Source organism: Plecotus auritus (genome assembly GCF_963455305.1).
Source record: "Plecotus auritus genome assembly, chromosome: 1".
NCBI classification, from domain to species: Eukaryota; Metazoa; Chordata; class Mammalia; order Chiroptera; family Vespertilionidae; genus Plecotus; species Plecotus auritus.
Window position 1 is genome coordinate 22,820,223 of NC_137770.1, and position 16,956 is coordinate 22,837,178.

At 40.7% G+C, this 16,956-nt stretch overlaps 1 protein-coding gene across 18 annotated transcripts in view; it reads right to left on the reverse strand.

Moving 5' to 3' along the window:
• Nucleotides 1–16,956, reverse strand: part of NRXN3 (neurexin 3) — a 1,534,305-nt gene that overhangs the window by 1,022,575 nt on the left and 494,774 nt on the right. The gene's annotated exons all lie outside the window — the stretch shown is intronic.

Below are 16,956 nucleotides of genomic sequence, written 5' to 3' on the forward strand. Positions count from 1 at the left end.
AAAATTAAGAGGTGCATTAGTAGAGACAGGGACCTCAGTAACAGAAATAATAGCCTGAATACCAAAACCCTAAGCAGTACAGATTCCTCAGAGCTGTGATAGAACCTAAAGCAGGAAAAGAATTCCAGACTTAAAGAGTAATTTAGTACAGACTACAAGAGTGGAGTTCATTGATTCTGACTTTTTTTAATGTATTCAATCAATCATTCCTTACTACTCCTAGAGAGCCCAAGTGTCCCACTGGTCTTTCCCAGCCTCCTCCATTGTTTTGCAGAACAAATCTCAAACCAGGTATCAAATTATTCTGTCTCACCTCTAGGTTCTAAAGCTGATGATCTGGAACTGACCTGTTGAGGTCTTAGGCTTCATCTCCTTAAGCCCTTCTGCAATCATGATCATAAGCATCCTCTGCATTAACATCAGAGCTAGTTTATCATCTGGTCTAGAAGATAATCTCTGAAGCAATATATAAATTCCTAGAGATCTGATGAGTTGAGGTGTCAATAGAAATGTATTTCAGAACCAAAAGGCTCCAATAGGTAGGAGAGAAAACTGGGCTAGTACAAAAGGATCTGATGTCCTATGAAGCCTCTTTGGTTGGAAAAGGGTCTTGTATATCTTATCACACCAGATGGGGGCACAATAGAGCCTCATAGAATGGATCAATAATTAGTCTTCTTTGATCAACTGCAGATTATTAGTGATAATAAAACATTAGATGGTCTACTATGGCTGACTGTATCCTTGTTCACAATTTTTCTCACCTCACCTATTTTTAAACTATGCATCCACACCCTTGCCTGTCACATCACTATAGTGGATGTAGTGTAATAGCCCCCCAATGAAAGGCTTGGCACCATGGCTTGCTCTGACCCAGGAATGTGGACAGCAGTGACAATGTGCCAGATGCAGAGTAAGGTCTCAGGAAGTACTAGATCCAAGTTTCCTCCTGCCATTTTCCAAGAGAATAACATTCCCTGAGTAGTTTTTGGCCCTGGGAGAACATGGAGATCATGGAGCAGACTCTAATATAATTTTCAAACATGAATCTGTGTCTGGCTATTTCACAACAAGTAAGAGAGAATCATTGATTGGCTGCCTCCTGCATGCCCCTGACTAGGAATTGAGCCCCCAACCAGGGCATGTGCCCTGACCAGGAATCAATCACTGGTCTACACAGACCGGGCAGAGCTAGTTTCTTATCTGGTGTAAGAGACAATCTCTGAAGCAAGATACACATTCCTAGAAATGAGATGAGTTGAAGTGTCAATAGAAAGATATTTTAGAACCAAAAGGCTATCCATAGATCTATCATAATAAAATTCAAAGGTTTCTTGTTGCAAGCTACTTGATTTTGGAGTGGCTTGTTAACATTATTGAGGTACTATTTGGCAAATGTAGCTACTGTGGTCATTAAAAATCATATTTTTAAAGATTTTATTTATGATTTGAGACAAAGAAGATAATGTATTTCTAAACTGAAATTATGGTATAATTATGGAATTATCACATAATTGAATTGATGAGGTAATTCTACCTGAATAACTCAGGACAGAAATTTTATTTTAAAATGACATACGAATATTTTTATAAATATATTGTCCAAAGGAATAGAATAAAGCATGCCAATATGTTAAATAATGACTGTTTCTAGTTGGTATAATTAGGAGTGATATTTTTCTTTTTTTATTGTTTGCCATAAAATAGGTGTTCAATTAATATCAGCTAAATAAAAAGTTGAATTAATAAATTTTCATATATTTTAAATTTTCTACAGTGAACAGATATTGCTTTTGTAATCATAAAAAATCAATGTTCATTTTTTTAAATGGATATCCATGACCTAGAATGTTGCCAATATCCCAATAATGACAATTCTTTATGAGGCTTCTTCACAACAGTGGTAAACACTCCTAACAGAGCTATAATCTAGAGATTTGTTTATTGAGTAGCATTTTATGAAGACAGAATAACATTCCTATCAAAGTCAAGATTCATTAGGCCAATTGCTCCATCAAAGCCCGGAGGAACACACCAATCTAGTGCAAAGAAATGAGATGGTTCAAACATGTTCTACACATAGGAAAGAAATGAAAAGTGTTTTGAAGGGATTGAGGGCAATAAAGGAAGGAAGGTGAAAGAAAGGTAAGGAAGAAGTGAGAGGATTAAAGAAAGGGAGAAAGAAAGGGCGAAAGAAAATTTACAAAGAAAGCATTCTGTTCAGCTTCATCCTAAGGACATATTCATTCACCATCACACCATCACCATCTATCTCCATTTATAAAAAGGCCAAGGGACCCAACATTAGGCAGAGAAGAGCTCTTTTGCAGCAGCCAATGCATTTCATCAAGTAAGAATGATACTCCAGTGTACTGCTATACAATCCCCACTTATATTTTAGCCACCTGGTTTTACAGTCCTTGCTCCCTCTTGCCAAGTCCCCTTCTCATTTATCATAGTTCAAAGGGAGATGACTTCCAGGCTAGACAATGTGTTTGCAAATGCCTTGGAGCCTGTCCTTCCCTTCTACCAGCTGCCACCAGAGAGTCCTAGGCACCAGCTCACCTTTTATAGCAGCCCTCAGGCCAATCATTCAGAATAAACAAAGGTCAATTGCATCCCTCTGGGAGGGAACTATCCATTAAAAAGTAGACATTATTGCCATATCAAGCCTAAAAGATGGATAGAGAAAGGAAGAAAGGAATATGGGGTTGATCAGAAAGAAGTAATAAAGAACAGAGAAAATAAAGAAAAGAGGGGGAAAGTTAAGAGTAATAGGTAAGGGGCAAAGGAACAGAGAGTGGGAGGGAGCAAAGGAGTATCACCCAGTGGGAGCTCTTCTCACCATGGAGAGCAGCAAGGTCAGTCCCAGTGTTTAAAATGGTGAAAGCGCTTACCCTGGGTGCATATGCCTGCTTCTCCTTCTATCCAAGCTTTATTCTTTATTCTTTCCATGCTTTCCCATGTGTTCACTTTAAACCATATACAGAGTAAGCCTAGCCTAAGGGAGCTCTGGGTGATTTTTCTCTAGGCCATCCCACCTCTACCTACCAGAAAATCATAACGTGTGTGTGTGTGTGTGTGTATGTGTGTGTGTGTGTGTGTGCACGCAGGTGTGACGTAGGGTATGTTGTGGACCTGGATAAATTGTTACAGGCAAAGTTTGTCTTCTTATTCCTGAGCTGCACCCATTTCATGCTTTTCTGGACTGGTCTCATGGAACCCTAAAAGTCCTTTTTCTTTACTTAGGAACCAAGAATGCAGGCAAGAAGATGTGGAAGATTTTGACTGTTTCTCAAAATATTGAAATTACTCTTACTGGGCAGCTTCCCTGTCTGCTTATTCCTTAGGTCCAACCCCTGAAAGTACTGAAGCAGAGAATGAACAAGACTGGAAGGTAAACCAAAAAGGTCTCCATAGTCCATATGTCTTTCTCTCACCCAAAGTACCTAATCCCACCACCAACACCTCTCATTTTATGGAATGGCAAAGTATAATAGAAAATCTGGTAGACTGGATTTTTAAAAATCCTACATCTAGTGTGTGTGATTATGGTAAGTTTTTAATCTTTCTGAGCTTGGGTTTAATGATCTTAAAAATATGAATGATACCAGCACACTTTATATAAGCTTATTCTAAAATTGAAATTAGAATAATAACAATACTTCTCCATGTATTCAATACTTAAAAGTTACTTGTGTTGTGCTGAGAATTTTACATAATCATCTTATTTAAGCCTCACAACCCCCAAAGTCTTGTCTTATAGATTAGAAAGCTGAAGCTCAGAGAAAAAAAATATACCCAAGATTGCATAAGAATCAGTGATAGAATTCAAATTCATATCCAGCTCTGTCTGACTCCGAAGTTTCTACATCTTAGATTAAACACCAAATTATACCTAACACTTAGTAGGTACTCAATAACTATGAATTCCCTTCTTATACTCCCTTAGGTTTGAATTCAGTGGCTTTGATAACTTGGTACAACCCCACACTCCCTCTGAGGTTGCCTTTCAGTGGTTCCCCCCTTCTTGGAGATTATCAGAAATCTGGATATTCAGACCAGTTCTTTAAGCATCTCTTTTTAAACAGATGTGTTGACAATGTCAGTTTTGGGTAATGAGATTTTCCAGGCCATAAGTTTCTAACAGTGAATTAATTGCCTAGCCTCTTTGCAATAAATACAGGGACTATTATGTATTTTAAAAATAATCACAAGGACCCACTGAGCTTGTACAGAAAGGTTCAGAGTTGTGTTTCACAAGCATCCCAGAGTCAACCAGGTAGGAAGATAACCTCAAAAGCACAAAGCTAGAGCACCTCCTGACAGTGTTTGAGAATAGAGAGTTCTGGTCCAGGATTCAAATTATGAATTTAGCTCAGCAGGTGTGGCTCAGTGGTTGAGTGTTGACCTATGAACTAGGAGGTCATGGTTCGATTCCTGCTCAGGACACATGCCTGGGTTGTGGGCTCAATCCCAAGTGGGGGACATGCAGGAAGCAGCTGATCAATGATTCTCTCTCATCATCGATGTTTCTATCTCTCTCCCTTCCTTTCTCTGATATCAATTAAAAACAAAACAAAACAAAATGAATTTAGTACAGCATATGGAAAGAGAGTCAATGTTCCCATAGAGTCCATACAACATTTTAGGTATTTTGTCAAAGGTGTTTATGCATCAGCTATTTGGTTAGACTAAAAACCTCAGAGGTCCTTTCAAAATGTAAATATGAATCTGTAAATTTTGATAAAAGATTCACCCCAAACCCCAATAAATATTTTTATCACTTGTACAGCTAATAGGACTCTTACTCATCAATTTTCTTTCCTTCCACTTCTGCTCTCCACATGGGTTTGGCCTTATGGATTTGCACAGCAGAGGCTCCATCTTACCATGGATGGAGAAGATGGGTTGCTGGTGAAAGGAGCTTCATTTTTACAGACTGAAAACTGGGGAGGGGCCTGAGACAACCCTCTGGATACAGGTCCCTGTGTGCAACAGCCTGCCACCACATGTAGGGACATTAAGAGCCAGCTATTATCTTCAAACTCAGAAAGGAAGACTTCAGGGGTGGGAGAATTCAACTAAGCAAACATCAGTGTTTTATTTTTCCTTTACAATGTTGCTGATAAAGAATGTGTTGGCCTGAGCTGGTGTCAATATGTGGCGCTGGGAGTCCATATGAAAACAATAGCCAAACACCAATGGGCCGCAGCAGGAAGCTCCAGAGAAGGGACCTGCAGAGAAGATGGAAATCGGAAAGGCACAGGGCTTTGGCCTTTCTCTCGCTGGGGAAACAATGAGGAGAAGTGTGTTAATCCCACAGATTTCATAAGGTTTCTGATTTACTGATCTCTCAGAAGGCTCTGTTGGAGTTTGTCATTTTGATGAGAATGCCTTACTGTAAAGGTTAAATATGCTAAGAAGCATGAAATGATCTTATCCAAGAAATATTGCATCTCCTCGCCAGGGAAATAACCATCCAATCGCCCACAGAAGGGGGCTTTTCAAGCACCATTTATACCCAGAGTTTCCAGCCCTAGGTGTCAGATGCTCTTTTCACTTCCAAGTCCTCTGGATTTATTTGTTATTCCTGGGGTAAGATGGGATGGGTGATGAAAGAAAAAAGAGAAATGTATCCATGTATTTTCTCTTTATGTATTTTTTGAAGAGTTTAAAGAATATTTTAACCACATAAGCAAGCAAAAAGATATTACAGAAGAAAAATAATAGGACAATTTATGTAAGTACCTAACATATGATGAGCATGCCCTTACATTTAAAACCAAATAATGTAACATCGGTACTATATATCTATTTGACAAGTGAATTCATTCTCCATACTTTAAATGTTTTATATTAGAGAGTTCTTCAATGCAAAATTTTCAGCTCATATTTCTTCTCCCTAAATCAATCGACAATATTTCAAATAAAATTTATCAAGATGAAAGAAGATGAAGAGATTAGTCAAAGAACATGTATGCATAGACCATGGACACAGACAACAGTGTAGTGATGGTCAGAGCGAGGGGGGAGAGGGCTGGGTGGAGGTGGGCAAAGGGGGAGAAACTGGGGGACATCTGTAACAGTGTCAACAATAAAAATAAAAAAATTACCAAAGGTTGACCAAATGCCTTTGCTATAATGCCATTATTCTACTACTTACTAGGTGATGGGTATACAAACATATATTTTTACAAAATATGCACAGATACTGCTTGTACATATATTTTTGAAAAATCTAACCATAGGGGAACCAAAATGAGGGACTAAGAACATTATAATCTTTGGGTAACTCATTTTCTATATGGAGGCTTCAGTTTCCTCATCTAAAATTGGGGTTTGAGAGTGTTTATGCTAGATTATATCTGGGCCTCTGGCAATATAATTTTACAACCCTTTATTCTCTATTTTCTTTGAGTTAATCCAGTTTTAGGTTTTGAGTCTTTTATTCATGTCAGTTACATGTCTGTTGTTTCTTCCCCTTAATAAGCCCCAATTGAATTAAAACAAAACCCAGGATAAAATAGAGTAGAAAAACATCTCAAAGACTAGAGGGAAACTATGCACATGCACTCGATATGCAATCGATGTACATTTAGGAGCAGAATCCTCAATATTGGGTGTCATCACTACAAAATTCTAAAGAGACAAGAATATAGAAAATTTAAAAATACAACTTCCCTATCTCTAAAAAAAAAAAGAAATATTTTAACTTAATCTCAAATATAGCCACTTTTATAAGAGAAAGAGAAACTATAATTTTTTAACCAATTACAGTTGTGAGTACATGAAACAGAGTTTATTCTTGTATTATTATTTATTAATTATTGTATTATTTCCATATGAAAAACTGTAAACCTTCTTTTGCCCAAGGCTGGATATGCAAATCTTAGTCAAGATAATCACAGACCATTTTAACATAATTCCTCAAAATCTGGGATTACACCAGTCATGTCTTGCTTCCTTATACAAAACATTTGAAGTGTGGATAAAAACATGCTTTGGTATGTTCCCTTCTTCCATAACCTTCCTTCCAACATCACACATTTAAACACAAAAATCCTATCTAGGTCACTTCTACAACCCAAGAAAAACACAGAATACAAACATTAGCCAGAGAACTTTTTCATTCTTTAACTAGAGGCCCAATGCACGAAATTCGTGCAAGAGTAGGCCTTCCTTCCCTCTGCTGCCAGCACCGGCTTCCCTCTGGCACCCAGGACCTGGACCTGGGCTTCCCTCTGGCCACCAGCAGGCACCTGGGACCCAGGCTTCCCTCACAGCCCCAGCTTCATCTGGAAGGTTGTCTGGAAGGATGTCTGGTCTAATTAGCATATTATGCTTTTATTATTATAGACTAGAGGCCCAATGCACGAAATTCGTGCATGGGAGGGGGGTCCCCTTAGCCCAGCCTGCACCCTCTCCAATCCAGGACATCCTTCTCACAATCCTGGATCGCTGGCTCCTAATCGCTTACCTGCCTGCCTGCCTGGTCTCCCCTAACTGCCCCCTCCCTCCACTGCTGGCCTGATCACCCCTCACTGCCTCTGCATGCTGGCCTGGTCACCCCCAACTGCCCCTCTCTGCTGGCCTGATCACCCCCAACTGCCCCCCCGCTGCTGGCCTGGTTGCCCCATGCAGCCTGCTTGTTCAGTTGTTTGGTCGTCCCTCACTAACCCCCCTGCTGGCCTGATCGTAGGCAGCCATCTTGTGAGGGCATGAGGGTCAATTTGCATATTACCTCTTTATTATATAGGATTATAGAATTCTAGAATCAGGAAGGGGCATGTTGGCTTATTATCCATGTGAGCATATTATATACAATGACAGAGGGACCCAGCAAACCAATTAAGCAGCCACTGTTGACATTCTCAGTGGTAAGTATGGAAACTGAGCAGAGAAAGGGTAAATCACATATGTTCAGAATGGGACCGGCATGTGCAGGTGATGCCTAGCTATATCCCCTTGTTACCTCCAGAGAATTTCCAACTGATTTGAGATGGTTGAGTAGTAGAGAGGGAAGAAACACTAGAATTCTATGGCCAAACCCCTGTTCTAATCCAGTCTTGGCCACTCTTTAGTTGGGTACAGTTGGCTAGTAAATCCTATGAACATTGCCCCTAATAGCTATTAGATGCACCCCCAAAATGTGACCTCCATTCTCTCTACCTCAGTTAGAGCTCTTATTTCTTATTCCTGAAATAATACAATGCAAACTGAACTAATACATGCTAATCTGTTGGCCTACTGTCTCCCACATCCCACCCATCCTCCATCAGAGTGCTCCAACCTTGTTGTCCCATTGATAAAAACTCCATGCCTCCTACAAGATAAGATCTAAACTTGGGAGAGCAAACCAGGTGCTTCACAGCTGGTCCTTCCACTCCTCTAGCCACACCTTCTAATATGCCCTCTCAAATCCCTTCTCCTCAATCCCCAAGTCTTAGATTCCATCTCAGGAAAACTTCCTGTTTATTGATGTCACCTCTGCACCTCTGTTCCTGCTACCTGGAATACTTTTACCTACCTGGTCTACCTGGGAGATTCCTGCAAATCCACCAAGCCTCAGCTCTAGTGTCACCCAATCTGTGATGATGTCCATGATAATTCTACCTGCACTTGTGTCCCACCTGTCTCAGATATCAGAATTTATTGACATGTTTATGAGGAGTGGCACAATCAACATTTTGGCATCCTGAAGTTCAACGCTCTGCAGCCCCTGGAACACAGTACCCAATAGATGCTTGGAATGAATGAATTTGGCCCTTAATTTCTCCATCTAGAAAATGAGAATAATAAAATGAAGCCTGCAGAGTGGATGTGAGGGTTAAATAGCCAGTGTATATACAGAGTAGGCACATAATTTTTCTCAACAATCCATACTGGAGCAAGGAAGAATTTATCTATCTGTGAAAAGACACATGGAGCCAGATATGCTAGAACAGGCTATGACAATCCCCTTGTGTTGCATTTTGAAGCATTTGTTTTTCATAATTTAGCACCATCTCAATTTATTGCATCCGTAAAGGGCAAATGTCTGCTGGCAGTCAAACAGCTTTTAGCAAAGGCAGTAATAAAGGTACAGAACAGCAATATAAATGGCTGCTGTGTCCCTGCATTTGACAGAACCACAGCCAATAGCAGGTGTGACGCAGTCCTAAGCAGCTGTCACACACCACCCCAAAATGCTGGCCCTCTCTTGGCTGAACACAGGCTAAGATGGAGGGTTTTCAAAGATCTCCAAAGCCCCCAGCCTATCCTGAGACCCCTTAGCTTTATTACTCTAGAATAATAGAATCACCTTCCCTGAATCTATTCTTTGGAGGGACGGAAGCAGCTGTGATCTTGGGTACCTCAGACCCTGACCTAGTGGAATGACACTTATGAAGGGTTCATGGACTATGTGACAATTTCCTGAAATCATGCAATCCTGGGTCTGGGAAAAGAAAAACTTGGAAAAGAGGGAGAGAAAAAAATAAAAGTCTGAATCTGAGCACTGATATGGTCCTCACCACAGATACATGTGTGTAAGTTAGGTATTAAATGATTAGAAAAAATGAAGATACATTGGTTGATGATAATGAATTGTGTATTTCTTGAAAAGTCCCTTTCTCTGGTACATGTCATTTCACATCTAAAAGGGGTACACAATGGACAGAAAAGGAGACAGCTTTTTAATGCTCTTAAGAAATCCAAGGTTATATTCATTAATCCATCAATTAAAACTTATAGTTCATGGGCCTGAAGTATTCCCAGAACATCGAAGCATTCATCTTCTTAGATGAATGAATCAGAGAGGTGACAAATTCAATGTACTGCTGATATAACTAAACCCAGCCTCCTAACCCAGACAGTTCTGCGAACTGCAAGGAACAAGGACTCACGTTCCTGTCCTCCCCTTCACTCACCTTTACCTCTTGTCTCAGAATGAGAGAAGATATTGCCAAGCAGATGACATTTGAGGATCACAGAGTTTAGAACTGGAAAGGCCCTAAGAGAGCATGAAACCCAATTGCCTCATTTTACTTTTGCATAACAGAGATACCAGAGGATCCAAGTAAGAATCTCAAGGACACATATCTAAATAAAGGGCCTGGGCATCCCTGGGGAATGGGGCAGATCCTCAATGGCACTGGAATCAGTGAAAGCAAACAGGATTATTATATTTGACCTTGGATACCAAAGTTTCTTGTATTCGCACACAACTGAGTCAGTTTGAGCAGGCCCCAGAGGATCTAGAATCACTTATAAAGTGGTATATCATGTTGGACATATTTTGCTTTATCTTTTTCTTTCCTATAATTAGTATTTCCTAAATCACTGCCCTTGATAGGCTGCATTTCAATTTGCAGATCACTTCTCCATCCCCACCAGTAAACCAAAACGGCCAGAGGGGCAGTTATATATATTTCTGTGCTAATCCCCTATAACCCCCTTTCACTGTGTATGCCTGTCCCCTAGATTGAGTCCATCAAGGAAACTGAAACCATGTATTCTATAAATTTGTATCCTCACAACTTAGCTCACTAAGCCTGGTATAGAGAATAGCTAGATACCTACTTATGGAATTGCTATGTGAATATTTCACTTAATTCCAAAGAAGCATCAGAGCTTTCTTTCCTTTCCTATCTGTTTCATTTCCTACTAGAGGCCCAGTGCACGAAATTCGTGCATGGGTGGTGTGTGTGTGTGTCCCTCAGCCCAGCCTGCACCCCCTCCAATCTGGGACCCCTCGAGGGATGTCCGACTGCCCTCTCACAATCCAGGACTGCTGGCTCCCAACCACTCGCCTGCCTGCCAGCCTGATTACCCCTAACCGCTTCTTCTTGCCAGCCTGATCACCCCCTAACCACCTCCCTGCCAGCCTGATTGATGCCTAACTGCTCCCCTGCCAGCCCAATTGCCCCTAACTGGCCTCCCCTACAGGCCTGGTTGCCCCCCAACTGCCCTCCCCTGCAGGCCTGGTCCCCCCCAACTGCCCTCCCCTGCAGACCTGGTCCCCCCCAACTGCCCTCCCCTACAGGCTTTGTCGCTCCCAACTGCCCTCCCTGCAGGCCTGGTTGCCCCTAACTGCCCTCCCCTGCTGGCCCGGTGACCCCTAACTGCCCTCCCCTGCTGGCCTGGTCCCCCCAACTGTCCTCCTCCGCAGGCCTGGTCACCCCCAACTGCCCTCCTCTGCTGGCCCAGTCACCCCTAACTGCCCTCCCCTGCAGGCCTGGTCCCTCCCAACTGCCTTCCCCTGCAGGCCTGATTGCCCACAACTGCCCTCCCTGCCGACCATATTGTGGCAGCCATCTTGTGTCCACATGGGGGCGGCCATCTTGTGTGTTGAAGTGATGGTCAATTTGAATATTACCTCTTTATTATATAGGATAGTTTAGAGGACCAAAGGCCACTGAAATTAAAGCTACTTAAGTAGAAATGTGTTATGTAGATATTTTAATAATCTAACTTTAGTACTCTAAAGAAGGCACAAGATGAACTTGAGATTTTCATAATCATATGACATGGTATCCAGGGGTCCAAAGAAGAGATCAGCATAGACTGACCTAGGATGATGGTGGTGAAAAGGGAGAGAAGTTGGCAGATGCAGGAATGGTCTAGATAAAGCATCAACAGGAACTTGCTGAGGCAGACAGAATGAGATTAAAGAAAATTCAAGGAAAACCCCAAGGACAATGGTGATACTATTTAGTGAGATGGGGAAAACTAAAAGTAAAAAAATGTCTAGGGCAGGAATGAGGACCTCAAATTTTTTTTTCTCAATGTTGTGATTAAGATACCTATCAGATATTCAAATGCAGATGTCAAATAGACAACTGGATATATATATCTGGGATTCCATAGAGAGTTCCAGGATAGAGATCCTGATTTGGGAGTCACTGACATACAGATGACCTTTGACATCTTGGCAATGGATGAGGACACAAAAGGGCACTAACCACTAGGTAATCTTGACTCTCAGTGCTGTACTGTACAGACTGAGGAGCATGTACAGACCACATAGGGTCACAATACAGAGGACTGCGGCCTTCCAACATTTAATAACCATATAGTATGTATATAGCACACTGCTAGAGACTGTGGGGAAACAAAGATATTTAATGCACTGTTTTTCCCTTGATGACCTTACAATATAACTTCTTTCATATATCCAATGTGACAGAAAGTGCAATGGATTAGGAACCAGAAATCATGAATTTTAACCACTCTACAACTACTCCAAGTTAAAGTCATGTTAACTTCTTAGGGTTTCTAATTCCTTACCTACTAATACAAGGATTAGATACAAATAATATGAATGGTATGTACTAATGTCATAATTTCCATGTGGCATCCAAATGATGTACTCTAGCCTCACCTAAAAGTGGTGTTTCATCTAAAAGTAGTTTCTCACCCTTCCTTCCCAGAAAGAATGTGCTTCTGTGGCTCTGGGGTGCCTAACAGCCATCAGAGGGGTTGGCTGAAAGAGAAGTTCCTGAGCTGAAAAGGGGAGCAGCTGCTGCTTCACTCTTATTCTGTTAGAACAAGAGGTATTGGAGAGAACTCAAAATATCTTTCATTCTTGGTTTTCAGCTGGTATTTATGTCAGATGAATGGAATCCTGGAGACCAGAGAGAAGAGTAGATTTACCCTCTCCATCACATTTTCTTGGCTCTACAAATTAATATTCTCAAAGACATTGCATTCCCATGATCCCTGGAAATACTTTCTTTTATCAGATAGAAGTAGTTGCACATGGTTGGACATCTGTAATAGGACATGGCCATATGGGTGAGGGTACACTGAGCTTACCCATTTAAGGATGAAAGAGCATGTTTTGTGTTTTTATATATAAAGGCCCTCATGGGTGATCCTTTATATCTATTCTAGGTAACTTCATATGCAGACAGAGTTGACTGGTGAACCAAATTAGGCCAAGTAAGTTCTCTTTCCAGAAAATATAAACTCTGAATGGAAAATTCCAGAACCTAGAGGTCAGAAGAGGTTAATCATTTCAATTGCAGTGCCTTGTGGTCCCCAGAGTGGTTCCACTTCCTTTTTAATATATACTTAGTGAGATCTTCAGTTGATTGATACCTCTCTTGGTAATCATGAAGCAAATCCTCTTCCTTGACTCTGTTAGCTATAGTCCATTCTGTAACTTGCAACAAGAAAACCTTACCTAGTAAGTATTAGTGTCCCCAATTTACAGATAAGGATATGGGACATAGAATTAAGAGGGAAAGTAGTTATAAATCATCTAGCTAGTAAGTGACAGAACCAACACAGCAATCAAGCTCCATCTGACTCTAAAATTCATGGCACTAAGCACTAGGCAATCTTGACTCTCAGTGCTAAACTGTGGGTTATTTTCCTTGTCAAAGAGATGAACTTGTACTGGGTCCTATTTTCTTTCTTGCTAAATAAATGATGGCATTCAGAAAAAAAATCCAGAAAAAAAGGATAGAATCTGCAGCTCAAATTGAAGCTCAATGGTCCACAAATAAATCAAATCCATAGCCTTGCCTATGGACACTTGGCTCCCATCAAAGGAATTAAACAATTTGGCTACAGTGGCAAAGAGAAGATGCTTATGTTATCTCAGGTAAATTTATCCTGTATCCTTCAGATAGACAAGCTAGAATGCTTCCTCTGTACAACAGGGCTCCACAGAATGGCAGGTGGTCATCCAGCAGATGACTGCATTTCAACCAAACTGATTGGTATTCAGTAGCTAAAACAGGCTTTTGCTTTTTAGGTCATGGAGACTTTTCCCACTTCACTATGAATAACAAACCAAAATAGCTACAGCTGAACAACCAGAATGGGTAGATATATCTACATCTTCTTAGAATAGTATCAGATCATGCTGAAAAATCTAAATATGACATCAAGCTAATTGTTATATGTCAAGATTTAGAGTTGCTCATTCTCACAGGCAGATTTAGTGCACTCTTCTGAGGACACAAGTAAGAGTCATCCATTTTTACTCTAAGAGAAAAATACTCATACAAATTAACCTCAGTCTAACATATATATTTCCCAGTTCTCTTGCTTTATTCCCTTGGTGTGGGCTGACAACTTTGATCTTGGAATCATCTCTTAAACTGAACTGCTTGCTCACTTTGAGTTCTTGGGCTATTTTGATCTGAACTGGGCCATCCCCAATTCTGCTTCTCTAAATACCACTTTTCAGCATCTTACCTATTTTATATAAACAAGTACTTCTTCTAACACTACTGTTCCTGTTGTGGGGCCAGCAATACCAAGAGACTGATCCCTTTATGAACCCCGAGTATGGGACATAGTTTGGGCTAGATGGGACACACTGTCTTAGCAACTATCCTAGACTCATCATATTTATCATAAATGATGAATTCTAGGCTTATGATTAATGCTTCTAGAAAAAAGATTAAAAAAAATGGTAAAGTGAGTGACCAGGTTGATAGTGTTATGATGGATGGAGCAGCATTCCTTGATCCAAAGGGGATCATGCTCCTGTATAAATAATCTTAACACTTAGCCTTCACTACTCTTCAGAAGTGCCTATAGTGAATACTGAGAGTGACAGTTATAGAGAGAGTATAATTTTATTAGAAATAAAAGACAAGAAAATAAAAAAAAAACCTGGGCCCATTTTTCTCCCCCATATAGACATGGCCTCTCCCATCTGTGTGCCCCATTGTTCCCCTACAGACATGTAGCATAACACCCACCACATGTTAGACATCCCCCTCATCTCCCTTTGTTTCCCATGAAGGGTTACAAACCCCTTGATCAAAATTAGAGACTGTCAGTTTATTTGTAACTCCTGTATCTAATACAATTTCTGGAACATACTAGGATTTCATGTCTGTTGATGTATGAAAAATGAATAAAAGATACTCAAACGCATCTCCCCTGTGGAATCAGTTTCAATAAAGAAAAACAATGTCATTGGGAGGCTCTATTTTCTTTGCTAGTAGAGTGGAGTCCTATCATTTTTACACTCCACTGATTCATTCTGAACATGGTGTCAGGAACAATACAGAGCCAAAAAACAATTAGTGGGGGAACAAAACAATCAGATGAACCGTCTGGAATTTGAGCAATGTATAGATCAAATGTCTTCAATTTGCTAGGTTCCTTCTCATTTGGCCAAAATGGATGACACTTGGCTGCACTGTACCAGGAATAATTGTCCCTCATATATCCCCAATCAGCTGCCTTTTAATGACTACTCAAAAGTGACAATGTAAAAGGCAGTGACTTTCACTGTCCTTGGAAAACTTGGCCACGACCCATTGATCTGCCCTTGAAATAGGTGAACTCAGAGATACCTTCCACAGATACCTATAGTCACTGCGGCCTATCGCCAACAACCACAAAGCCCTTGAGTTGGGAAGAAGCCCAAGAGGAGGAAGTAATATGTCTAAGGTGACCTGTAGTTCTTATACTACCTTCATAGACTGTGGAAGATCTGCAATACCCGGGCTTACACCAAATCTGTCTCATGCATCTCAAAGGCCAAATGACCTTTCTATCTCTCCAAATCAGCCCGAGGGTAGTATACCCTACAAAGAGATTTAGAAAGCGTCTAGGAGCTTGACAGACTGACTAGCCCCATGTGGTCCACTTCTATTCCAAGTTGCTGCCTCCTTATCTTAGCTCAAGTTCTGGTTGTTGCACTTTGAATTTGAATTTAAATTCCATAAGCTCCAAGAGGGCTCGCTCCCTCCTTCATGCCAATGTCCTACACCTACATCCTGTTTTGGGTCCAACTGGATGGAAGATTTGCAGTTCTCTTGAAGCACACCTTAACTAGTAATACAGTTGACCTCACAAAAACCACTCCTTGAAAACATCTTTGGTCATCCAATTCCTGTTCCAGGATATTGCCTCATCACCAGACTTATGATATTGGACAATTCTGGCCACTGGTGCTAGTCTTTAGGGATAACATCCTGCAGGTTCCTCCTCAAGAAAATCTTATTATTTTTTTTTAAATCTCCATGTCCTCCTAGTCTGGTCCACCGGTAGCATCTAGGCCACTGCCTTGTATCATTTTATTACTGCTTTTTGTATTGATGTTTCAGACCCTCAGCTAAATAGATGATAAGCTTTTTGAGGGCAGAAACTACCTATAATAGAAGCAGTATCCATAAAGTCCTAGAACTTTACTTGACAACTGTGTAGATTATCTTTTCATATAAAATAAAGGTTATCAACCCATGAGCAATCAGCTTGATTCTGTGTGCTTGGCATATAAAACAATAAACCAAGCTGCAATCTGGATATGGCTTAGAGACTGGAATCTTCCTGTCTTGATGTTGTTTCTTGGCTTGCCTTTATCTATGCCCTATACCCAAACTGTAAATTCAGTGCAAATGTAAGATTCAAAAGTGGTGCATGGGAAAGGGCTCCTCTCACTATTCTGACCTGTTCTAATCTGTCAGCCCCCACTGTTTGCTCTCCAATTATTCAGCAACTCTCCTAACCTTCCCCCAACCCCCCGCCACATCACTCCACACTCCAGTCCATCTGGACTTTTTCCAGATCCTCAACTGTTCCACAGTCTCTTATCTCTGTCCCTTGGCATGTCCTTCCTGTCAAGCACACACATCTTCCTCCCACCTCTTTGCCAAGCTTACTCCTATTCATATTTCAAGGCTCAATTTGCATATTTCTTCCTTACAGAAGCTTTCTATGAACACTTACAGTTTGTCAGGTCCACTTGTAAAGGCCTCCCAAACTTCTCTCTACTTTACTTTTAATGATGCTGAATGACAGTAATTATGACTGCAACAATCACTGACATTTATTAACTGCTTTCCATAGTGCAGGACCTTACCATAGTGCAGGACTCATTTCATTATTACCAATACCTTGTGATTATTCCCATTTTACAGATCAGGAAATCAAGTCTCAAAGAGATTGATTATCTTAATAAGGTTCACATCACTCCATGAGGGCCATATTTCTCACCTGGCC